The sequence below is a fragment of the Pleurodeles waltl genome, chromosome 9, assembly GCF_031143425.1.
Source record: "Pleurodeles waltl isolate 20211129_DDA chromosome 9, aPleWal1.hap1.20221129, whole genome shotgun sequence".
Lineage (NCBI taxonomy): Eukaryota > Metazoa > Chordata > Amphibia > Caudata > Salamandridae > Pleurodeles > Pleurodeles waltl.
The window spans coordinates 312,009,556-312,034,257 of NC_090448.1; the positions used below are offsets into that span (position 1 = coordinate 312,009,556).

A 24,702-nucleotide genomic window follows, 5' to 3' on the forward strand; every position below is an offset into this window, starting at 1 on the left:
TATCTTTTTGTGGACTCAACACTCCCTTACCGATGACATAACCAAGATAAGCAATCTGGGTCTGTCCCAGGACACATTTTTTTGGATTGGCGGTAAGGCCTGCGGCTGCCAGTGCTGAGAACACTTTCTCTAGATGGAGGAGGTGGTCTGGCCAGGTAGGACTAAAAATGACAATGTCGTTGAGATAGGCGGCTGTAAAGTCATGGAAGGGTCTCAAAAGCCGATCCATCAAGCGTTGGAATGTCGCCGGGGCACCATGAAGGCCGAATGGGAGGACGGTAAATTGATATAACCCCGAAGGGGAAACGAACGCTGTCTTCTCTTTGTCTGATGGAGCTAAGGGAATCTGCCAATATCCCTTCGTCAGATCAATAGTGGACATAAAACGGGCCTGCCCGATTTTTTCTAGAACTTCATCTACCCGGGGAATGGGGTAGGTATCGAAGAGTGACACCTCATTGAGTTTTCGGAAATCGATACAGAAGCGGACCGAACCGTCCGGTTTCGGCACTAGAACTACAGGAGAGCACCATGGACTTGTGGATGTTTCAATGACTCCTAGAGATAACATCTTTGTTATCTCTTCCTCTATAAGGATTTTTCTAGCTTCGGGGATTCAATAGGGATGTAGGCGCACAATTTGGCCCTCAGGTGTTCGAATATGATGTTGAACCAAAGAAGTTCTTCCCGGAAGTTCAGAGAAGAAGCTGGCATAACTTTGGATTAGCCCCATTAACTGTTGTGTCTCCATCTCAGAAAGGGACTTATTGATACTGGGGAGTTTTTGTGGGTCTGGTTGGGATGTGGGGCATAGTTCCAACCCTAGTGGGTTTGTCGGGGTGATCAGGTATCCCCTTGCAGGTGCATCGTTGTCGTTTCCCGGGTCCTCCCATTTCTTTAATAGATTGATGTGATAAATTTGGGTTCGTCTTGGGTGGTTATTTAGTTCAACCAAATAGGCAACCGGGGTGACCGCTTTTACTACCCGATACGGACCTTGCCATTTGGCTACTAGCTTATGTTCAGAGGTGGGTCGTAGGATCAATACCTTATCGTTGGGTTGTAGTACCCGTAGTTTGGTACCCTGATCATAGTAGTTTTTTTGATTTTCATGGGCTTTCTCTAAATGGTGTCTTACATCCTCCCAAACCGTCTGGAGATGGGTCTTTAATTTGTGAATATAGTCTAGGATGGGTCGCTCCTCATTGTTCTCCTCCTCCCACAATTCTGCCGCCATATCTAGTAAATTGCGGGGTTGTCTCCCAAATACAAGTTCAAACTGGCTATGCCCGGTAGAGGATTGTTCATGTGTCCTTATTGCATACAACACTAGGGGAAGTTTCTGATCCCAGTCTTTTCCCGTCTCGCTCACTATTTTCCTCAAAAGGGTTTTGACCGTGCGATTATATCGCTCTACTAAACCATCCGTTTGTGGGTGATATACTGACGTCTTTATCTGGAGCACGCCTAGGGACTTACATATCTGTTTCATAAGTCCAGATACGAACGGTGTCCCCTGGTCAGTAAGGATTTCTTCAGGGAAACCAACTCGGGAAAAAAATATGATCATGGCTTGTGCAACTGCCTTAGTGGTGGTACCGGTAAGTGGAATCGCCTCTGGATACCTGCTCGCATAATCGACCAGGATGAGAATATGGGTGTGTCCTTTACTGGATGGCAAAAGGGGTCCAACTAGATCCATACCAACTCGTTTGAATGGGGTATCGATAATAGGTAATGGCCGTAACGGGGCTCTTCTAGTGGCTCCCGGTTCTACTAGTTGACATTTTGGGCAGTGGGCACAATATCGTCAGATATGCGCATATACTCCGGGCCAGTAAAACCGTCTCAGTAAGTATTCCTCGGTTTTCTCCCGGCCACAATGACCTCCCCCCGGTTGGTTATGGGCTAGGAAGAGTACCTGAGTTCTGTACGGTTCGGGAACTACGAGCTGTCTCTTCTCCCCATTTACGTTTGTGGTTACTCTATATAGCAAGTCCTTGTGTACCAAGAAGTAGGGACCTACCTCTCCAGTAGAGGCGGGTTTTGGCATTCTTCCAGGCATTCCCTAGGGTAGGATCTTCGCGTTGACTCATTCTAAAAGATATGGGGGCGCTGTCTATATTGGCCACTAATCTCTCTTCTTCCTTCCGGACTGGTTTAGTTGAAAATCTCTGTTTCTCTGCTCTCTTTTCTTTTCGTGTTAACTTTTTCCTTTTGGGGGGGCTATATATAGAATCATCCCAGAAAGGATCAGTACCCCACCAATCATCCACCGGATTACGCTTCCGTGTTTGATCCAGGATCTCATTAAACCTCTGATAATCAGTCCCAATGACACACTCCTCTATTAAGTTATCCATGAGCCCCATGGAGAGGAGGTCAAGGTGAGTGTTCCATTCTACTTCTACCACCGAAAGGGGGTACTGAGCACGGTCCCCGTGAATGCAACATATCGTTACCCAATGATCGTCATTAGGTTTGACAGGGCTCATTATACTACGATGGATTACCGACTGACTACATCCAGAGTCAATCAAGGCCATGACCGGAAGTCCATTTATCCGAAGAGGGTGTTTGAAGGACACATCACTTTTCCCCAGGCACAGGACTCTTCCTCGAGTAACTCCTATTTCCATCGGCTCTACACCCTCATGTTTTTTTGGACATCCACGGGCGATATGACCCCACTCCCCACAACTGAAACACTAAGGTTGTTGCATGGGATTTCTCTCGATACTCCGGGAGGGTCCTGGTTCTTCAGCTGTTCGTCTGGGTGGAAAATGGGGAGGAGCTATAGGCATTTTACCCAAGGGCCGGGGTTGTTGATGTTTCACATCTATAGACCTGTGGTAGGCGCATGCCAGGTCAACGGCTGTCTCGGTGTCTATTTTAGGGTGCTGCCTTATCCAGTTTCGGGTGCTGGGAGGCAGGGAATCAAGGTACTGTTCTAAGATAATGACTTTGATAACGTCCTCACGGTCAGTCCCTACGGGTCCAAGCCATTTTAGTCCCAGGTCCTTCACCCGGTAATAATAGGTATGTGGGTCTTCGTTGGGTCCCCATTTAACCTTGCAAAATTTGGCCCTATAATACTCAGTATCATGACCCACACGCTCTAAAATACTTTTCTTTATCTCAGAATATGGGGTGGTGCCACCCGGATTGGCAGCCTGATAAGCGGATTGAAGAGTGCCCGTCAAGAGGGGAGCAATGTATTGGCCCCACCTATTTTCAGGCCATTGAGCTGAGGAGGCTACTCTTTCAAAGTTCGTGAAAAAAGAATCGGGATCTTCTCCCTCCTGGTACTTTTGTAATACCGAACTTGGCACGTTTGGATGTACCTTGCTGGCAGCGATTGTGTCGGTCAGTTTTTGGAGAGCAGTCTCATGGACCAGTTGATTACTGGCCATTATAGTGGCCTGACTCTTTAGTGCGGTTTGCAGGGCCTCTCTGTCCTCCTTGGCCTCCCTTTGTTGCGCTTCCCACACTAACTGGAGGTGGCGTTGACCTTCCGCAAGTTGTTTCATCATGTCCTCGAGGCTGGGTTTGTCCTCCATAGTTGTATCGTCTCTGTATGCCCGTATGGAACCGGAATCCCACTTCTGACACCACTGTGGGGGAGGGATCCGGGCTACAGAGGACACAGACGCAGATTTCAAGAACCCTTGACAGGGATTTTACGTGATTTATTTGAGTGACAGGAGAGGTGGAACAAAAATATAATGGTAGGTCTTCTTTTCTTCCCTTGTTTTTCTTCTGCGTGAGCGTTGGATTGCTACGGGTCTTTCAACGGTTTTCTTTTCTCCCTCTTAGGTGGCGCTCTAGGTGTCCTCCTCTGGGTATCGCGATTTCTCTCGAAAGAACAAAAAGGACACAGCAGGTAAGTGGGACGGTATTTCCTTGTTTCTTAATTTTAGGGTTTAGTGTGGGAGAGGTGTGAGGGGATACGAAGTGAACGATAATAAAATTAAGACAAGTGATGTTTTTAGTGGGGAGTTAGGAGCTTGTGAGGGTAGGCTGTCCTAGGCTCTGTTTAGGCTAGAGGTCGGGTGGGAAGGTGCCCTGGTAGCTCCCCAGTCCTTGTCCTCCCCCGTCTACTTCTTCCCCCTCTGCCTCCCCTTCTCCCTCCTTATGGTGGCTGCCCTTGAAGAGGGCACGTACCTTGTGCAGCCACGACCCTCCTGGGCCGTGGCAGGCTGTCTCGTTTCCTCTCGGTCGTTCCGGCTTTACAGGGTCTGTACGGAGTGCCGGTGCAGCACGGCTCGTTGCTCCGTCACGGGTGTCTCCTCCCGGTCGGGATCTTTCCTCGTCTTCTCCTCTCTCCTCGATGGGGATCCGGGGCGTCTCTCCTGCTCCTTCTTCCTTTCGCGCTCTTCTCTCGCGGCGCCTTCCTTTTGTGGTCGCTCGGCAACCCGGAAGTCCGGTGCCGATTGTCGTCTCCGCCCCCACGCGTCTCCTTGACGACGTGGACGGAAGCCGGAGGAGGCGTTCGGCGATCGCCAGTGTTGCGCGAAGGTAGGCGAGGCGAGCGACGCCCGCCTACAATATCCTTAACATTCTTAAAAATAACAGCTGACACTCCTTAACTCCTTCCTTATTCACCTCTGGCATCAACTCTTCCGACGAGTCACCTATCAGCAACAATGTATCAGCTAAAACCATCCCAAGGATCTCCGTTCTTAGGACTCAGGGGAATACTTCCCTTCAAAGATGTCAGGAATATCAACACTGTATGCATTACTTGTGGTCAGAGTGGAAGAAGTTGTCACTGGTGCTAATCAAGGTAGATGGTCATCAGCATTTATAGTTTCTTCCATTTAGTCATTCACAGAATTTCTAGTGCTTAAATGAGCCGGTGGTGTGGAGTCCACTGGCACTCACTTTTGGGGACCGGCACTTTTTCCCCTCATCAGATATTGACAGTAAGCAAGAGATAGAAAAACACACAAATAGGAAAGAAGAAGGAAGGGAGAGATAGAAAAGTGTGCAAAACGGGAGAGCACAGGGACCAGCAAGAGTGAGTTAAAGGAGCAGCAGTGTTTGGTATTTTTTTAAAAAGGCCTACGGTAAATTCAACACTTCGGAGCCTCGGTATTTGTTGCACTCATTTTTCATAGCACTGCTGGAGCAGAGCTTTGGGCACTGGTACTCATTATTTTACAAATTAAGCACTGGGCATTTATATCATGAATATTATTTTCACCTAAGTAATATTGAATGCAGATTTTAGTAAACATTCTATAATTCTAAGCTGGAAAGATGGACACTGGTATAGGGAGTGTTGGGTGTGTGTTTCCCAAACCCAGATGTCGCACAGAGAGTGGCACTCATATTTTAACTCTAGGCCCAAATTTAAGAAAAGTGGTGCTGCATTATATGCAGTGCGACTTTTCTTGTTCCCCTTAGTGCTCCCCTAACGCCACCATGTGTGTGCCTTTTTAACCCCTTCGCTGCCAGGCCTTTTCCCCCTCCTGTGCCGAGCCTTTTTTTGGCTATTTGGAGCAGTTCGCGCTTAGGCCCTCATAACTTTTTGTTCACATAAGCTACCCACGCCAAATTTGCGTCCTTTTTTTCCAACATCCTAGGGATTCTAGAGGTACCCAGACTTTGTGGGTTCCCCAGAAGGAGGCCAAGAAATTAGCCAAAAAACAGGGAAAATTTCGTTTTTTTCAAAAAAATTGGAAAAATGGGCTGCAGAAGAAGGCTTGTGGTTTTTTCCCTAAAAGGGCATCAACAAAGGGTTTGCGGTGATAAAATCACCAGCTTCCCAGCTTTCAGGAACAGGCAGACTTGAATCAGAAAACCCAATTTTTCAACACAATTTTGGCATTTTACGGGGACATACTCCATTTTTACGATTTTTTGTGCTTTCAGCCTCCTTCCAGTCAGTGACAGAAATGGGCATGAAACCAACGCTGGATCCCAGAAACCGCAACATTTTTGAAAAGTAGACAAAAATCTGAATTCAGCAAGGGGTAATTTGTGTAGATCCTACAAGGGTTTCCTACAGAAAATAACAACTGAAAAAGAAAAATATTGAAATTGAGGTGAAAAAAACATCAATTTTTCTCTACGTTTTACTCTGTAACTTTTCCAGCAATGTCAGATTTTCAAAAGCAATATACCGTTACGTCTGCTGGACTCTTCTGGTTGCGGGGATATATAGGGCTTATAGGTTCATCAAGAACTCTAGGTACCCAGAGCCAATAAATGACCTGCACCCTGCAGTGGGTTTTCAATCTATGCCGGGTATACAGCAATTCATTTGCTGAAATATAAAGAGTAAAAAATAGCTATCAAGAAAACCTTTGTATTTCCAAAATGGGCACAAGATAAGGTGTTGAGAAGCAGTGGTTATTTGCACATCTCTGAATTCCGGGGTGCCCATACTAGCATGTGAATTACAGGGCATTTCTCAAATAGACGTCTTTTTTACACACTGTCTTACATTTGGAAGGAAAAAATGTAGAGAAAGACAAGGGGCAATAACACTTGTTTTGCTATTCTATGTTCCCCCAAGTCTCCCGATAAAAATGATACCTCACTTGTGTGGGTAGGCCTAGCGCCCGCGACAGGATATGCCCCAAAACACAACGTGGACACATCACAGAAAACAGAGCTGTTTTTAGCAAAGTGCCTACCTGTAGATTTTGGCCTGTAGCTCAGCCGCCACCTAGGGAAACCTACCAAACCTGTGCATTTCTGAAAACTAGAGACCTAGGGGAATCCAAGATGGGGTGACTTGTGTGGCTCAGACCAGGTTCTGTTACCCAGAATCCTTTGCAAACCTCAAAATTTGGCTAAAAAAACACATGTTCCTCACATTTCTGTGGCAGAAAGTTCTGGAATCTGAGGGGAGCCACGAATTTCCTTCCACCCAGCGTTCCCCCACGTCTCCCGATAAAAATGATACCTCACTTGTGTGGGTAGGCCTAGCGCCCGCGACAGAAAACGTCCCAAAGCGCAACGTGGACACATCCAAATTTGTGAAGGAAATTTTGCAAAGTGCCTACCTGTAGATTTTGGCTTGTAGCTCAGCCGCCACCTAGGGAAACCTACCAAACCTGTGCATTTCTGAAAACTAGAGACCTAGGGGAATCCAAGATGGGGTGACTTGTGTGGCTCAGACCAGGTTCTGTTACCCAGAATCCTTTGCAAACCTCAAAATTTGGCTAAAAAAACACATGTTCCTCACATTTCTGTGGCAGAAAGTTCTGGAATCTGAGGGGAGCCACGAATTTCCTCCCACCCAGCGTTCCCCCACGTCTCCCGATAAAAATGATACCTCACTTGTGTGGGTAGGCCTAGCGCCCGCGACAGAAAACGTCCCAAAGCGCAACGTGGACACATCCAAATTTGTGAAGGAAATTTTGCAAAGTGCCTACCTGTAGATTTTGGCTTGTAGCTCAGCCGCCACCTAGGGAAACCTACCAAACCTGTGCATTTCTGAAAACTAGAGACCTAGGGGAATCCAAGATGGGGTGACTTGTGTGGCTCGGACCCGGTTCTGTTACCCAGAATCCTTTGCAAACCTCAAAATTTGGCTAAAAAAACTCATGTTCCTCACATTTCTGTGGCAGAAAGTTCTGGAATCTGAGAGGAGCCATGAATTTCCTTCCACCCAGCGTTCCCCCACGTCTCCCGATAAAAATGATACCTGACTTGTGTGGGTAGGCCTAGCGCCTGTGACAGGAAATGCCCCAAAGCGCAACGTGGACACAGCCAAATTGGTGAAGGAAAACAGAGGTGTTTTTTGTAAAGTGCCTACCTGTAGATTTTGGCCTGTAGCTCAGCCGCCACCTAGGGAAACCTACCAAACCTGTGCATTTCTGAAAACTAGAGACCTAGGGGAATCCAAGATGGGGTGACTTGTGTGGCTCGGACCAGGTTCTGTTACCCAGAATCCTTTGCAAACCTCAAAATTTGGCTAAAAAAACACATGTTCCTCACATTTCTGTGGCAGAAAGTTCTGGAATCTGAGAGGAGCCACGAATTTCCTTCCACCCAGCGTTCCCCCACGTCTCCCGATAAAAATGATACCTCACTTGTGTGGGTAGGCCTAGCGCCCGTGACAGGAAATGACCCAAAGCGCAACGTGGACACAGCCAAATTGGTGAAGGAAAACAGAGGTGTTTTTTGCAAAGTGCCTACCTGTAGATTTTGGCCTGTAGCTCAGCCGCCACCTAGGGAAACCTACCAAACCTGTGCATTTCTGAAAACTAGAGACCTAGGGGAATCCAAGATGGGGTGACTTGTGTGGCTCGGACCAGGTTCTGTTACCCAGAATCCTTTGCAAACCTCAAAATTTGGCTAAAAAAACACATGTTCCTCTCATTTCTGTGGCAGAAAGTTCTGGAATCTGAGAGGAGCCACGAATTTCCTTCCACCCAGCGTTCCCCCACGTCTTCCGATAAAAATGATACCTGACTTGTGTGGGTAGGCCTAGCGCCCGTGACAGGAAATGCCCCAAAGCGCAACGTGGACACAGCCAAATTGATGAAGGAAAACAGAGGTGTTTTTTGCAAAGTGCCTACCTGTAGATTTTGGCCTGTAGCTCAGCCGCCACCTAGGGAAACCTACCAAACCTGTGCATTTCTGAAAACTAAAGACCTAGGGGAATCCAAGATGGGGTGACTTGTGTGGCTCGGACCAGGTTCTGTTACCCAGAATCCTTTGCAAACCTCAAAATTTGGCTAAAAAAACACATGTTCCTCACATTTCTGTGGCAGAAAGTTCTGGAATCTGAGAGGAGCCACGAATTTCCTTCCACCCAGCGTTCCCCCACGTCTCCCGATAAAAATGATACCTGACTTGTGTGGGTAGGCCTAGCGCCCGTGACAGGAAATGCCCCAAAGCGCAACATGGACACAGCCAAATTGGTGAAGGAAAACAGAGGTGTTTTTTGCAAAGTGCCTACCTGTAGATTTTGGCCTGTAGCTCAGCCGCCACCTAGGGAAACCTACCAAACCTGTGCATTTCTGAAAACTAGAGACCTAGGGGAATCCAAGATGGGGTGACTTGTGTGGCTCGGACCAGGTTCTGTTACCCAGAATCCTTTGCAAACCTCAAAATGTGGCTAAAAAAACACATGTTCCTCACATTTCTGTGGCAGAAAGTTCTGGAATCTGAGAGGAGCCACGAATTTCCTTCCACCCAGCGTTGCCCCACGTCTCCCGATAAAAATGATACCTCACTTGTGTGGGTAGGCCTAGTGCCCGTGACAGGAAATGCCCCAAAGCGCAACGTGGACACAGCCAAATTGGTGAAGGAAAACAGAGGTGTTTTTTGCAAAGTGCCTACCTGTAGATTTTGGCCTGTAGCTCAGCCGCCACCTAGGGAAACCTACCAAACCTGTGCATTTCTGAAAACTAGAGACCTAGGGGAATCCAAGATGGGGTGACTTGTGTGGCTCGGACCAGGTTCTGTTACCCAGAATCCTTTGCAAACCTCAAAATTTGGCTAAAAAAACACATGTTCCTCATATTTCTGTGGCAGAAAGTTCTGGAATCTGAGAGGCGGCACGAATTTCCTTCCACCCAGCGTTCCCCCACGTCTCTCGATAAAAATGATACCTCACTTGTGTGGGTAGGCCTAGCGCCCGTGACAGGAAATGCCCCAAAGCGCAACGTGGACACAGCCAAATTGGTGAAGGAAAACAGAGGTGTTTTTTTCGAAAGTGCCTACCTGTAGATTTTGGACTGTAGCTCAGCCGCCACCTAGGGAAACCTACCAAACCTGTGCATTTCTGAAAACTAGAGACCTAGGGGAATCCAAGATGGGGTGATTTGTGTGGCTCGGACCAGGTTCTGTTACCCAGAATCCTTTGCAAACCTCAAAATTTGGCTAAAAAAACTCATGTTCCTCACATTTCTGTGGCAGAAAGTTCTGGAATCTGAGAGGAGCCACGAATTTCCTTCCACCCAGCATTCCCCCACGTCTCCCGATAAAAATGATACCTGACTTGTGTGGGTAGGCCTAGCGCCCGTGACAGGAAATGCCCCAAAGCGTAACGTGGACACAGCCAAATTGGAGACGGAAAACAGAGGTGTTTTTTGCAAAGTGCCTACCTGTAGATTTTGGCCTGTAGCTCAGCCGCCACCTAGGGAAACCTACCAAACCTGTGCATTTCTGAAAACTAGAGACCTAGGGGAATCCAAGATGGGGTGACTTGTGTGGCTCGGACCAGGTTCTGTTACCTAGAATCCTTTGCAAACCTCAAAATTTGGCTAAAAAAACACATGTTCCTCACATTTCTGTGGCAGAAAGTTCTGGAATCTGAGAGGAGCCACGAATTTCCTTCCACCCAGCGTTCCCCCACGTCTCCCGATAAAAATGATACCTCACTTGTGTGGGTAGGCCTAGCGCCCGTGACAGGAAATGCCCCAAAGCGCAACGTGGACACAGCCAAATTGGTGAAGGAAAACAGAGGTGTTTTTTGCAAAGTGCCTACCTGTAGATTTTGGCCTGTAGCTCAGCCGCCACCTAGGGAAACCTACCAAACCTGTGCATTTCTGAAAACTAGATACCTTGGGGAATCCAAGATGGGGTGACTTGTGTGGCTCGGACCAGGTTCTGTTACCCAGAATCCTTTGCAAACCTCAAAATTTGGCTAAAAAAACTCATGTTCCTCACATTTCTGTGGCAGAAAGTTCTGGAATCTGAGAGGAGCCACGAATTTCCTTCCACCCAGCGTTCCCCCACGTCTCCCGATAAAAATGATACCTGACTTGTGTGGGTAGGCCTAGCGCCCGTGACAGGAAATGCCCCAAAGCGCAACGTGGACACAGCCAAATTGGTGAAGGAAAACAGACATGTTTTTTGCAAAGTGCCTACCTGTAGATTTTGGCCTGTAGCTCAGCCGCCACCTAGGGAAACCTACCAAACCTGTGCATTTCTGAAAACTAGAGACCTAGGGAAATCCAAGATGGGGTGACTTGTGTGGCTCGGACCAGGTTCTGTTACCCAGAATCCTTTGCAAACCTCAAAATTTGGCTAAAAAAACACATGTTCCTCACATTTCTGTGGCAGAAAGTTCTGGAATCTGAGAGGAGCCCCGAATTTCCTTCCACCCAGCGTTCCCCAACATCTCCCGATAAAAATGATACCTCACTTGTGTGGGTAGGCCTAGTGCCCGTGACAGGAAATGCCCCAAAGCGCAACGTGGACATAGCCAAATTGGTGAAGGAAAACAGAGGTGTTTTTTGCAAAGTGCCTACCTGTAGATTTTGGCCTGTAGCTCAGCCGCCACCTAGGGAAACCTACCAAACCTGTGCATTTCTGAAAACTAGAGACCTAGGGGAATCCAAGATGGGGTGACTTGTGTGGCTCGGACCAGGTTCTGTTACCCAGAATCCTTTGCAAACCTCAAAATTTGGCTAAAAAAACACATGTTCCTCACATTTCTGTGGCAGAAAGTTCTGGAATCTGAGAGGCGGCACGAATTTCCTTCCACCCAGCGTTCCCCCACGTCTCTCGATAAAAATGATACCTCACTTGTGTGGGTAGGCCTAGCGCCCGTGACAGGAAATGCCCCAAAGCGCAACGTGGACACAGCCAAATTGGTGAAGGAAAACAGAGGTGTTTTTTTCGAAAGTGCCTACCTGTAGATTTTGGACTGTAGCTCAGCCGCCACCTAGGGAAACCTACCAAACCTGTGCATTTCTGAAAACTAGAGACCTAGGGGAATCCAAGATGGTTGTGATTTGTGTGGCTCAGACCAGGTTCTGTTACCCAGAATCCTTTGCAAACCTCAACATTTGGCTAAAAAAACTCATGTTCCTCACATTTCTGTGGCAGAAAGTTCTGGAATCTGAGAGGAGCCACGAATTTCCTTCCACCCAGCGTTCCCCCACGTCTCCCGATAAAAATGATACCTGACTTGTGTGGGTAGGCCTAGCGCCCGTGACAGGAAATGCCCCAAAGCGCAACGTGGACACAGCCAAATTGGAGAAGGAAAACAGAGGTGTTTTTTGCAAAGTGCCTACCTGTAGATTTTGGCCTGTAGCTCAGCCGCCACCTAGGGAAACCTACCAAACCTGTGCATTTCTGAAAACTAGAGACCTAGGGGAATCCAAGATGGGGTGACTTGTGTGGCTCGGACCAGGTTCTGTTACCCAGAATCCTTTGCAAACCTCAAAATGTGGCTAAAAAAACACATGTTCCTCACATTTCTGTGGCAGAAAGTTCTGGAATCTGAGAGGAGCCACGAATTTCCTTCCACCCAGCGTTCCCCCACGTCTCCCGATAAAAATGATACCTCACTTGTGTGGGTAGGCCTAGCGCCCGTGACAGGAAATGCCCCAAAGCGCAACGTGGACACAGCCAAATTGGTGAAGGAAAACAGAGGTTGTTTTTTGCAAAGTGCCTACCTGTAGATTTTGGCCTGTAGCTCAGCCGCCACCTAGGGAAACCTACCAAACCTGTGCATTTCTGAAAACTAGAGACCTAGGGGAATCCAAGATGGGGTGACTTGTGTGGCTCGGACCAGGTTCTGTTACCCAGAATCCTTTGCAAACCTCAAAATTTGGCTAAAAAAACTCATGTTCCTCACATTTCTGTGGCAGAAAGTTCTGGAATCTGAGAGGAGCCACGAATTTCCTTCCACCCAGCGTTCCCCCACGTCTCCCGATAAAAATGATACCTGACTTGTGTGGGTAGGCCTAGCGCCCGTGACAGGAAATGCCCCAAAGCGCAACGTGGACACAGCCAAATTGGTGAAGGAAAACAGACATGTTTTTTGCAAAGTGCCTACCTGTAGATTTTGGCCTGTAGCTCAGCCGCCACCTAGGGAAACCTACCAAACCTGTGCATTTCTGAAAACTAGAGACCTAGGGGAATCCAAGATGGGGTGACTTGTGTGGCTCGGACCAGGTTCTGTTACCCAGAATCCTTTGCAAACCTCAAAATTTGGCTAAAAAAACACATGTTCCTCACATTTCTGTGGCAGAAAGTTCTGGAATCTGAGAGGAGCCCCGAATTTCCTTCCACCCAGCGTTCCCCAACATCTCCCGATAAAAATGATACCTCACTTGTGTGGGTAGGCCTAGTGCCCGTGACAGGAAATGCCCCAAAGCGCAACGTGGACATAGCCAAATTGGTGAAGGAAAACAGAGGTGTTTTTTGCAAAGTGCCTACCTGTAGATTTTGGCCTGTAGCTCAGCCGCCACCTAGGGAAACCTACCAAACCTGTGCATTTCTGAAAACTAGAGACCTAGGGGAATCCAAGATGGGGTGACTTGTGTGGCTCGGACCAGGTTCTGTTACCCAGAATCCTTTGCAAACCTCAAAATTTGGCTAAAAAAACACATGTTCCTCACATTTCTGTGGCAGAAAGTTCTCGAATCTGAGAGGCGGCACGAATTTCCTTCCACCCAGCGTTCCCCCATGTCTCTCGATAAAAATGATACCTCACTTGTGTGGGTAGGCCTAGCGCCCGTGACAGGAAATGCCCCAAAGCGCAACGTGGACACAGCCAAATTGGTGAAGGAAAACAGAGGTGTTTTTTTCGAAAGTGCCTACCTGTAGATTTTGGACTGTAGCTCAGCCGCCACCTAGGGAAACCTACCAAACCTGTGCATTTCTGAAAACTAGAGACCTAGGGGAATCCAAGATGGTTGTGATTTGTGTGGCTCAGACCAGGTTCTGTTACCCAGAATCCTTTGCAAACCTCAACATTTGGCTAAAAAAACTCATGTTCCTCACATTTCTGTGGCAGAAAGTTCTGGAATCTGAGAGGAGCCACGAATTTCCTTCCACCCAGCGTTCCCCCACGTCTCCCGATAAAAATGATACCTGACTTGTGTGGGTAGGCCTAGCGCCCGTGACAGGAAATGCCCCAAAGCGCAACGTGGACACAGCCAAATTGGAGAAGGAAAACAGAGGTGTTTTTTGCAAAGTGCCTACCTGTAGATTTTGGCCTGTAGCTCAGCCGCCACCTAGGGAAACCTACCAAACCTGTGCATTTCTGAAAACTAGAGACCTAGGGGAATCCAAGATGGGGTGACTTGTGTGGCTCGGACCAGGTTCTGTTACCCAGAATCCTTTGCAAACCTCAAAATGTGGCTAAAAAAACACATGTTCCTCACATTTCTGTGGCAGAAAGTTCTGGAATCTGAGAGGAGCCACGAATTTCCTTCCACCCAGCGTTCCCCCACGTCTCCCGATAAAAATGATACCTCACTTGTGTGGGTAGGCCTAGCGCCCGTGACAGGAAATGCCCCAAAGCGCAACGTGGACACAGCCAAATTGGTGAAGGAAAACAGAGGTGTTTTTTGCAAAGTGCCTACCTGTAGATTTTGGCCTGTAGCTCAGCCGCCACCTAGGGAAACCTACCAAACCTGTGCATTTCTGAAAACTAGATACCTAGGGGAATCCAAGATGGGGTGACTTGTGTGGCTCGGACCAGGTTCTGTTACCCAGAATCCTTTGCAAACCTCAAAATTTGGCTAAAAAAACTCATGTTCCTCACATTTCTGTGGCAGAAAGTTCTGGAATCTGAGAGGAGCCACGAATTTCCTTCCACCCAGCGTTCCCCCACGTCTCCCGATAAAAATGATACCTGACTTGTGTGGGTAGGCCTAGCGCCCGTGACAGGAAATGCCCCAAAGCGCAACGTGGACACAGCCAAATTGGTGAAGGAAAACAGACATGTTTTTTGCAAAGTGCCTACCTGTAGATTTTGGCCTGTAGCTCAGCCGCCACCTAGGGAAACCTACCAAACCTGTGCATTTCTGAAAACTAGAGACCTAGGGGAATCCAAGATGGGGTGACTTGTGTGGCTCGGACCAGGTTCTGTTACCCAGAATCCTTTGCAAACCTCAAAATTTGGCTAAAAAAACACATGTTCCTCACATTTCTGTGGCAGAAAGTTCTGGAATCTGAGAGGAGCCCCGAATTTCCTTCCACCCAGCGTTCCCCAACATCTCCCGATAAAAATGATACCTCACTTGTGTGGGTAGGCCTAGTGCCCGTGACAGGAAATGCCCCAAAGCGCAACGTGGACATAGCCAAATTGGTGAAGGAAAACAGAGGTGTTTTTTGCAAAGTGCCTACCTGTAGATTTTGGCCTGTAGCTCAGCCGCCACCTAGGGAAACCTACCAAACCTGTGCATTTCTGAAAACTAGAGACCTAGGGGAATCCAAGATGGGGTGACTTGTGTGGCTCGGACCAGGTTCTGTTACCCAGAATCCTTTGCAAACCTCAAAATTTGGCTAAAAAAACACATGTTCCTCACATTTCTGTGGCAGAAAGTTCTGGAATCTGAGAGGCGGCACAAATTTCCTTCCACCCAGCGTTCCCCCATGTCTCTCGATAAAAATGATACCTCACTTGTGTGGGTAGGCCTAGCGCCCGTGACAGGAAATGCCCCAAAGCGCAACGTGGACACAGCCAAATTGGTGAAGGAAAACAGAGGTGTTTTTTGCAAAGTGCCTACCTGTAGATTTTGGCCTGTAGCTCAGCCGCCACCTAAGGAAACCTACCAAACCTGTGCATTTCTGAAAACTAGAGACCTAGGGGAATCCAAGATGGGGTGATTTGTGTGGCTCGGACCAGGTTCTGTTACCCAGAATCCTTTGCAAACCTCAAAATTTGGCTAAAAAAACACATGTTCCTCACATTTCTGTGGCAGAAAGTTCTGGAATCTGAGAGGAGCCACGAATTTCCTTCCACCCAGCTTTCCCCCACGACTCCCGATAAAAATGATACCTGACTTGTGTGGGTAGGCCTAGCGCCCGTGACAGGAAATGCCCCAAAGCGCAACGTGGACACAGCCAAATTGGTGAAGGAAAACAGAGGTGTTTTTTGCAAAGTGCCTACCTGTAGATTTTGGCCTGTAGCTCAGCCGCCACCTAGGGAAACCTACCAAACCTGTGCATTTCTGAAAACTAGAGACCTAGGGGAATCCAAGATGGGGTGACTTGTGTGGCTCGGACCAGGTTCTGTTACCCAGAATCCTTTGCAAACCTCAAAATGTGGCTAAAAAAACACATGTTCCTCATATTTCTGTGGCAGAAAGTTCTGGAATCTGAGAGGAGCCACGAATTTCCTTCCACTCAGCGTTCCCCCACGTCTCCCGATAAAAATGATACCTCACTTGTGTGGGTAGGCCTAGCGCCCGTGACAGGAAATGCCCCAAAGCGCAACGTGGACACAGCCAAATTTGTGAAGGAAAACAGAGGTGTTTTTTGCAAAGTGCCTACCTGTAGATTTTGTCCTGTAGCTCAGCCGCCACCTAGGGAAACCTACCAAACCTGTGCATTTCTGAAAACTAGAGACCTAGGGGAATCCAAGATGGGGTGACTTGTGTGGCTCGGACCAGGTTCTGTTACCCAGAATCCTTTGCAAACCTCAAAATTTGGCTAAAAAAACTCATGTTCCTCACATTTCGGTGGCAGAACGTTCTGGAATCTGAGAGGAGCCACGAATTTCCTTCCACCCAGCGTTCCCCCACGTCTCACGATAAAAATGATACCTCACATGTGTGGGTAGGCCTAGCGCCCGCGTCAGGAAACGCCCCAAAGCGCAACGTGGACACATCCAAATTTGTGAAGGAAAACAGAGGTGTTTTTTGCTAAGTGCCTACCTGTAGATTTTGGCCTGTAGCTCAGCCGCCACCTAGGGAAACCTACCAAACCTGTGCATTTCTGAAAACTAGAGACCTAGGGGAATCCAAGATGGGGTGACTTGTGTGGCTCGGACCAGGTTCTGTTACCCAGAATCCTTTGCAAACCTCAAAATTTGGCTAAAAAAACTCATGTTCCTCACATTTCTGTGGCAGAAAGTTCTGGAATCTGAGAGGAGCCACGAATTTCCTTCCACCCAGCGTTCCCCCACGTCTCCCGATAAAAATGATACCTCACATGTGTGGGTAGGCCTAGCGCCCGCGACAGGAAACGCCCCAAAGCGCAACGTGGACACATCCAAATTTGTGAAGGAAAACAGAGGTGTTTTTTGCTAAGTGCCTACCTGTAGATTTTGGCCTGTAGCTCAGCCGCCACCTAGGGAAACCTACAAAACCTGTGCATTTCTGAGAACTAGAGACCTAGGGGAATCCAGGATGGGGTGACTTGTGTGGCTCGGACCAGGTTCTGTTACCCAGAATCCTTTGCAAACCTCAAAATTTGGCTAAAAAACCACATGTTCCTCACATTTCTGTGGCAGAAAGTTCTGGAATCTGAGAGGAGCCACGAATTTCCTTCCACCCAGCGTTCCCCCACGTCTCCCGATAAAAATGATACCTCACTTGTGTGGGTAGGCCTAGCGCCCGTGACAGGATATGCCCCAAAACGCAACGTGGACACATCACATTTTTTCATTGAAAACAGTGCCTACTTGTAGATTTTGGCCTCTAGCTCAGCCGGCACCTAGGGAAACCTACCAAACCTGTGCATTTCTGAAAACTAGAGACCTAGGGGAATCCAAGATGGGGTGACTTGTGTGGCTCGGACCAGGTTCTGTTACCCAGAATCCTTTGCAAACCTCAAATTCTGTCTAAAAAAACACATTTTCCACACATTTCGGTGACAGAAAGTTCTGGAATCTGAGTGGAGCCACAAATTTCCTTCCACCCAGCGTTCCCCCAAGTCTCCCGATAAAAATGATACCTCACTTGTGTGGGTGGGCCAGGTGCCTGCAACAGAATAAGGCCCAAAACTTGTAGAGATAGAGGGGATAGCACAGCAAGTTTATAAGGACATATTGTTTTATACATCTTTAGACTGACTCTGCTTTGGGGACCCACATAAGTGAGGTGTCATTTTACTTGGGAGGCTGAGGGGAACACTGGGGAGTAGGAATTTTGTGCTGCAGTGGTGATCCTACGAAGAAAAGTAAGGAAAATATGCTTTTTTAAGCACATTTTGAGGTTTACAGAGGAGTCTGGGTAAGAAAATGTTGGGGGATCCACGCAAGCCACACCTCCCTGGACTCCTTGGGGTGTCTAGTTTTATAAAATGTCTGGGTTTGGTAGGTTTCCCTAGATGAAGGCTGCACACAGGACCAAAAACATAGGTGCCCTCTCCCCCCCAAACACAGGTAGTTTTGTAATGTATCGTTTTGATGTGCCCACATACGTCCGTGATGTGCCAAACACAAAAATTTTGAAAAGAAACACAGTTAGGTTATGTGAAAAAGACCCCTCACCCACCAACCAAGTTGGTGGCATGCTTCATCATCGGGGTCCCACCTGAGGCACCTAGCGTGTCACAGGTGTGCTGCGACGCCTGATTACAGCGGAGCAGGTTTTGTCATTTTTACCACACATACTGGTTGGATTTGGCACGAGGGTGAGTGATGGTTCAGTGGATCAAATTTTACTAACAAGAGCTTTCACAAAAATGAAATGCACTGTTAGTAACTGAAAGGCAAAAAACTGAACCAATGACTCAGCTCGTGAGCTGTAAAGCCGCGACAAGGCACCAACCGCTTTACAGTCCATTCACACAACTTTCATACATGACACACACAAGGCCATTCACACCGCCAGCCACGGGCCCAGCACATTACAACACTCACATCGACAGACAGCGCCACTCAAGGGCCCATCACTTACATATGCCCACATGCCTGATACAACAATCACACCAGCTGATGGGAGTGTGTGGACTGGTGTTTGGCTGGCAGTGTGTTGCAGTAGCCAACAGCAAGTCAATATGTACACTCTCAGCCAAGCCCCACTCCACCCACAATGGCATCATTTTTTTATTTTTTTTTAACAGAGGAACCCCTACTAAGTAGAAAGAATTACAAAACTACAAACACAAAAGCTCTAACTAAGAACATGACAGAAATGCTAACCATGAAACTAAACACATGAAAATACAAAACAGACATGAGTTTACACTCATGGTTGTTCCCAGAAATTCTTCTGGGTGTGGTAATTCTTAAAACAAGCACCGACACACAGCCCAGGCTTTGAAGGACAATCTGGGCAGTACATTCGAGTCTCCCTCCGGATACCTCTTCGAAAACACACTCTACATTTCTTAGCTGGAAAGTCTTTTTTGGGTGTGGGAGGAATGTGCTCAGCAAAGTGGCGATCTTTCAATCTAGCCACATCCTCCACCACTGCTCCTCTAGGAACTCTGGCCTGTTCCACCACAATAAGGCTCTCTATCACTGACTCCTGAAATTTCACAAATGTCATCTTTGACTCTGGAGACCTATCCCTAAACACAATAAAAGCATTGAAGGTTGCTAAGTGGAAGAGGTGAAGTGCTAACTTCTTATACCAAACGTAAGACTTACGAATAGCAGTATAAGGTTCCAACCTCTGGTCAACTCTATCTACACCTCCCATGTGCTTATTATAATCTAAAATGCACACAGGTTTGCGCACTTCAGCAACCTGGCCCCAAACAGTCACAGGGGAAGTACTCTCATCATGGATGGTACTTAGCATGTAGACATCCCTCTTGTCTGAAAATTTCAAAGCTAGCAGCTCCTCGTTCCGCAAGGCACAGCACTGTCCTCTCTCAAGTTTTTTACAGACAAGCTCCCTTGGATAGCCTTTCCGGTTAGAACGTATTGTGCCACAAGCAACTGTGTCCACTCTAAACAATTCTTTGAACAATTGCACACCAGTGTAGAAGTTATCTACATACAAATGGTGACCTTTGTTGAACAGTCGTCTACCAAGATCCCACACAATTTTCTCAGTAACTCCAAAAGTGGGAGGACAACCAGGGGGGTCAATATTGGAATCCCTACCAGTGTACACACGGAAACTATACACATATCCTGTCCTACTTTCAGACAGCATATACAATTTAATTGCATATCGTGCCCTTTTGCTAGGAATGTACTGCCTAAAAACCAAACGACCCTTGAAGAGGACCAAAGACTCGTCCACACTTAACTCTTTGCCTGGAACATAGACCTCCGAAAACCGATCTACAAAATGATCAAGGACAGGCCTAATCTTAAAAAGACGGTCAGAATCTGGGTGATCTCGTGGCAAGGCTAATGCATTGTCAACAAAATGCAGCATCCTAAGAAGAAGCAAATACCGATTACGACTCATGGTCGCTGGAAATATAGCTGTTGCCATCAAGGGACTAGTAGACCAATAAGAAGCCAGTGACGGCTTCCTTATCAACCCCATCAAAAAAGTCAAACCCAAAAACTTTTTTAACTACTCAAATTTGTGGGAATCCACTGGGCAGCTCTAGAGTGTGGCCTAAGTCTAGCAGCGTTGTCCCTCAAATGCTGCTCCGCATACAAATTAGTCTGCTCAACAATCTCTTCCAAAAACACATCATCCATGAATAACTCAAAGAAATTGATAGGCATAAAGTTCTCTGTATTGGCGTTACACCCCGGGAGACCAGTAAAGGCAGGCAACTCTGGCTGCTCCATGTTTGGGGCAACCCAGACATCAGGTCTTATAACGGGAAACCTTTCAGCCCCAGGTTGCTGCACTATTGGCACATCAATGTCCTCCTCTAAAACAGGCCCTTCATCTGCACTGAGTGTGGCTTCATCATCAGAAGATTCCCCTCCAAGAGAAACATCACTGCCAGAATCTCTGACTTCCTCCTCTGCCTCAGATGCAGAGTCCGTCTCATAGTCATGATCAGACTGTGACTCAAAAAGCATACCAACCACCTGCTGAGCGGTCATCCTGCGGCTAGCCATGATCTCTCCTGCTAAAATTAACTGGACAAATTCACCACCAACAACCAGCACTGTGTAAGACAAGTAACAAAGTGTAGCTTTGTTAGTAAGAGTTATAAACTCAAAAACGATACCGCTCACTTGCCTGAAAAAGCTTGATTCACCAGCTACTACACAGCAATCACCAATGATATCCCACTAAAAAAAAGAAAGAAAGGCAAATTAGAAATAAGACAAAACAAATATCATTGTGCACAAACCTAAGGACAATTTCACACACAATCCTGCATTTAGTACACCCCCTACAAACATGTCATTCATGCATGGCAACAATACTCCTTTGGAGAAAATTGTTTTTACTTACCTAAAACATGCAACTGTGCAAACTGCAGGTCAACCACCGCCAAAACCGCAAGGAGCCACAGCAAATAAAGCAAAAGCTTTGAACTAGAACAAAAAGGAGGAAAACATTTTTTATCACAAATGCAAAGACTTCTTCAGTTGACAAACACCCCACCATCAAACATTTAGAAATTGGTGCCTAAGTGGATTCTGCCATAGGGGCAGATGGGCCTACTAATAAAATAGGCCTGTCTACCCCAAGGAAGCCAGAAAATACCTTTAGTAGTGTGTCCCCATGGAGAGCGACCCTTGCCAAAGGGGACAGCCCTAAAAAAAAAACAAAAAAAACACACACAACACTATCCCTGGTGCCTAAGTGGCTTCTACCCCCCTTGGGGGCAGGTGGGCCTAACAAAATAGGCCCATCTGCCCCCAGGGGGTGTAGAAATGGCCAACAGGTGAATGCCTCCCTTGGGGGGGTGCCCCGTGACCAAGGGGACGGCCCCCCCCCACAAAAATAAACAAATAAAAAAAAATCCCTGGCGTTCTAGTAGTTTCTGCCCCCCTTGGGGGCAGACCAGCCTAAAAATAATAGGTTGATCTGTCTCCAAGGGGTGCAGAAATGGCCTGGGTACATGTGCCCCCAAAGTGGGGGGCGACCCTTGCCCAAGGCCCCCCCCATCCACTAACACACACACACACACACACACTATCCCTGGTGTCTAAGTGGCTTCTGCCCCCCTTGGGGGCAGGTGGGCCTAAGAAAATAGGCCCATCTGCCCCCAGGGGGTGTAGAAATGGGCAACAGGTCAATGCCCCCCTTGGGGGGGGGGCGCCCCGTGACCAAGGGGACGCCCCCCCACAAAAATAAACAAATTAAAAAAATCCCTGGCGTTCTAGTGGTTTCTGCCCCCCTTGGGGGCAGACCAGCCTAAAAATAATAGGCTGATCTGTCTCCAAGGGGTGCAGAAATGGCCTGGGTACATGTGCCCCCAAAGTGGGGGGCGACCCTTGCCCAAGGCCCCCCCCATCCACTAACACACACACACACACACACTATCCCTGGTGTCTAAGTGGCTTCTGCCCCCCTTGGGGGCAGGTGGGCCTAACAAAATAGGCCCATCTGCCCCCAGGGGGTGTAGAAATGGCCAACAGGTCAATGCCTCCCTTGGGGGGGGCGCCCCGTGACCAAGGGGACGCCCCCCCACAAAAATAAACAAATAAAAAAAAATCCCTGGCGTTCTAGTAGTTTCTGCCCCCCTTGGGGGCAGACCAGCCTAAAAATAATAGGCTGATCTGTCTCCAAGGGGTGCAGAAATGGCCTGGGTACATGTGCCCCCAAAGTGGGGGGCGACCCTTGCCCAAGGCCCCCACCATCCACTAACACACACACACACACACACACACACTATCCCTGGTGTCTAAGTGGCTTCTGCCCCCCTTGGGGGCAGGTGGGCCTAACAAAATAGGCCCATCTGCCCCCAGGGGGTGTAGAAATGGGCAACAGGTCAATGCCCCCCTTGGGGGGGCGCCCCGTGACCAAGGGGACGCCCCCCCACAAAAATAAACAAATAAAAAAAAATCCCTGGCATTCTAGTAGTTTCTGCCCCCCTTGGGGGCAGACCAGCCTAAAAATAATAGGCTGATCTGTCTCCAAGGGGTGCAGAAATGGCCTGGGTACATGTGCCCCCAAAGTGGGGGGCGACCCTTGCCCAAGGCCCCCCCCATCCACTAACACAACACACACACACACACACTATCCCTGGTGTCTAAGTGGCTTCTGCCCCCCTTGGGGGCAGGTGGGCCTAAGAAAATAGGCCCATCTGCCCCCAGGGGGTGTAGAAATGGGCAACAGGTCAATGCCCCCCTTGGGGGGGCGCCCCGTGACCAAGGGGACGCCCCTCCCAAAAAATAAACAAATAAAAAAAAATCCCTGGCGTTCTAGTAGTTTCTGCCCCCCTCGGGGGCAGACCAGCCTAAAAATAATAGGCTGATCTGTCTCCAAGGGGTGCAGAAATGGCCTGGGTACATGTGCCCCCAAAGTGGGGGGCGACCCTTGCCCAAGGCCCCCCCCATCCACTAACACACACACACACTATCCCTGGTGTCTAAGTGGCTTCTGCCCCCCTTGGGGGCAGATGGGCCAAAGAAAATAGGCCCATCTGTCCCCAGGGGGTGTAGAAATGGGCAACAGGTCAATGCCCCCCTTGGGGGGGCGCCCCGTGACCAAGGGGACGCCCCCCCACAAAAATAAACAAATAAAAAAAAATCCCTGGCGTTCCAGTGGTTTCTGCCCCCCCTGGGGGCAGATGGACCTAAAAAAAATAGGCCGATTTGCCCCCAAGGGGGGCAGGAAAGGCCAACAGTTCTCTGCCCCCTTGGGGGGGGCGCCCCTTGCCCAAGGGGGCCCCCCCCCCACATAAATACCCATAAAAATAAAAAAAAACTGGTGATCTAGTGTTTTCTGCCCCCCTTGGGGGCAGATCTGGCTAAAAAGTAGCCAATCTACCCTCAAGGGGGGCAGAAATGGCCCTAAAAGACATGCCCCCCAAAGGTGAGCGACCCTTGCACAAGGGGGCGCCCCCCCATCCACTACACACACAATCCCTGGTGCCTAAGTGGCTTCTGCCCCCCTTGGGGGCAGATGGACCTAAAAAAAATAGGCCGATGGGGGCAGAAAAGGCCAACAGTTCTCTGCCCCTTGGGGGGGGCGCTCCTTGCCCAAGGGGGCACCCCCCAACACATAAATGCAAAAACAATTATAAATCCCTGGTGATCTAGTGTTTTCTGCCCCCCTTGGGGGCAGATCTGGCTGAAAAGTAGCCAATCTACCCCCAAGGGGGGCAGAAATGGCCTAAGAAATTGCCCCCTAAAGGGGAGCGACCCTTGCCCAAGGGGCCGCTCCCTGCAAGCCGAAATCGGCAAACATATACAAAAAAAAACAATCCCTGGTGTCTAGTGGGCATTCCTGCTGCCCGATCGCAATGCGATCGGGCAGCAGGAATGCTCAAAGAGACACCGGGGGAAAGGAAAAGCCTTTCCTTTTCCCCGGTGCCTCTTTCTACAAAGCCCCCCACCCACCGGGAAGAGATTCTTACCTCTTCCTTTCTCGCCGCACAGGAAGCAAATGGCTTCCTGTGCGGCGAGAACCCCATAATGAAGTCAGCGCGCGATCGCGCGCTGACGTCATTATGGGGGGGTGGGGGGGTCGGGGTGGAAGGGGAAGGGCTTCCCCTTCCATCCCTGACTTTGGGGGGTGGGGGGAAGCACACAGAGGGAGCGAGAGCGCTCCCTCTGGGCTGTGTGCCGAGGACGTAGTGGTTACGTCCTCGGCACAGCAGCACTGTGCCGCGGGACGTAACCACTACGTCCGCGGCACAGAAGGGGTTAAGGATATGGTGCACCATGGCGCAGGTTAGGGACAATAGCATCAACATTTTTGACGCTATTGTAGTACATTGCACTATTAGCGCCAACAATTTTGGCGCTGATCCTAAAAGGTACATAGCGACCCATTAAGTATAATGGTGTGCCCCTTTTTAACGCCTGCTCTGTGTAAAGGGGTATATAGTGGCACAATGCATGCATTGCGCCACTTTCTAAATCTGCCGAGGTGAGGCGTATTTGGCCTCGTTGTACCACATTAGCATCCTAGTGGAGAAGTGTAGCACAATGGGTAGAGCGGCAGACCTTGATGCAGAGATCTGGTCCAGGACCAGGGTTCAATTCCCTCCTCAGTTTGT

At 48.6% G+C, this 24,702-nt stretch overlaps 1 long non-coding RNA gene across 1 annotated transcript in view; it reads left to right on the forward strand.

The window, feature by feature from the left end:
- Window positions 1-3,721: 3,721 nt before the first annotated feature.
- The window catches only part of LOC138258616 (uncharacterized), a 43,270-nt gene continuing 22,289 nt past the window's right edge, over window positions 3,722-24,702 (forward strand). The window contains exon 1 of the long non-coding RNA XR_011198457.1: window positions 3,722-3,883. This is a non-coding gene — a long non-coding RNA (uncharacterized lncRNA). The remainder of the gene's footprint in view (window positions 3,884-24,702) is intronic.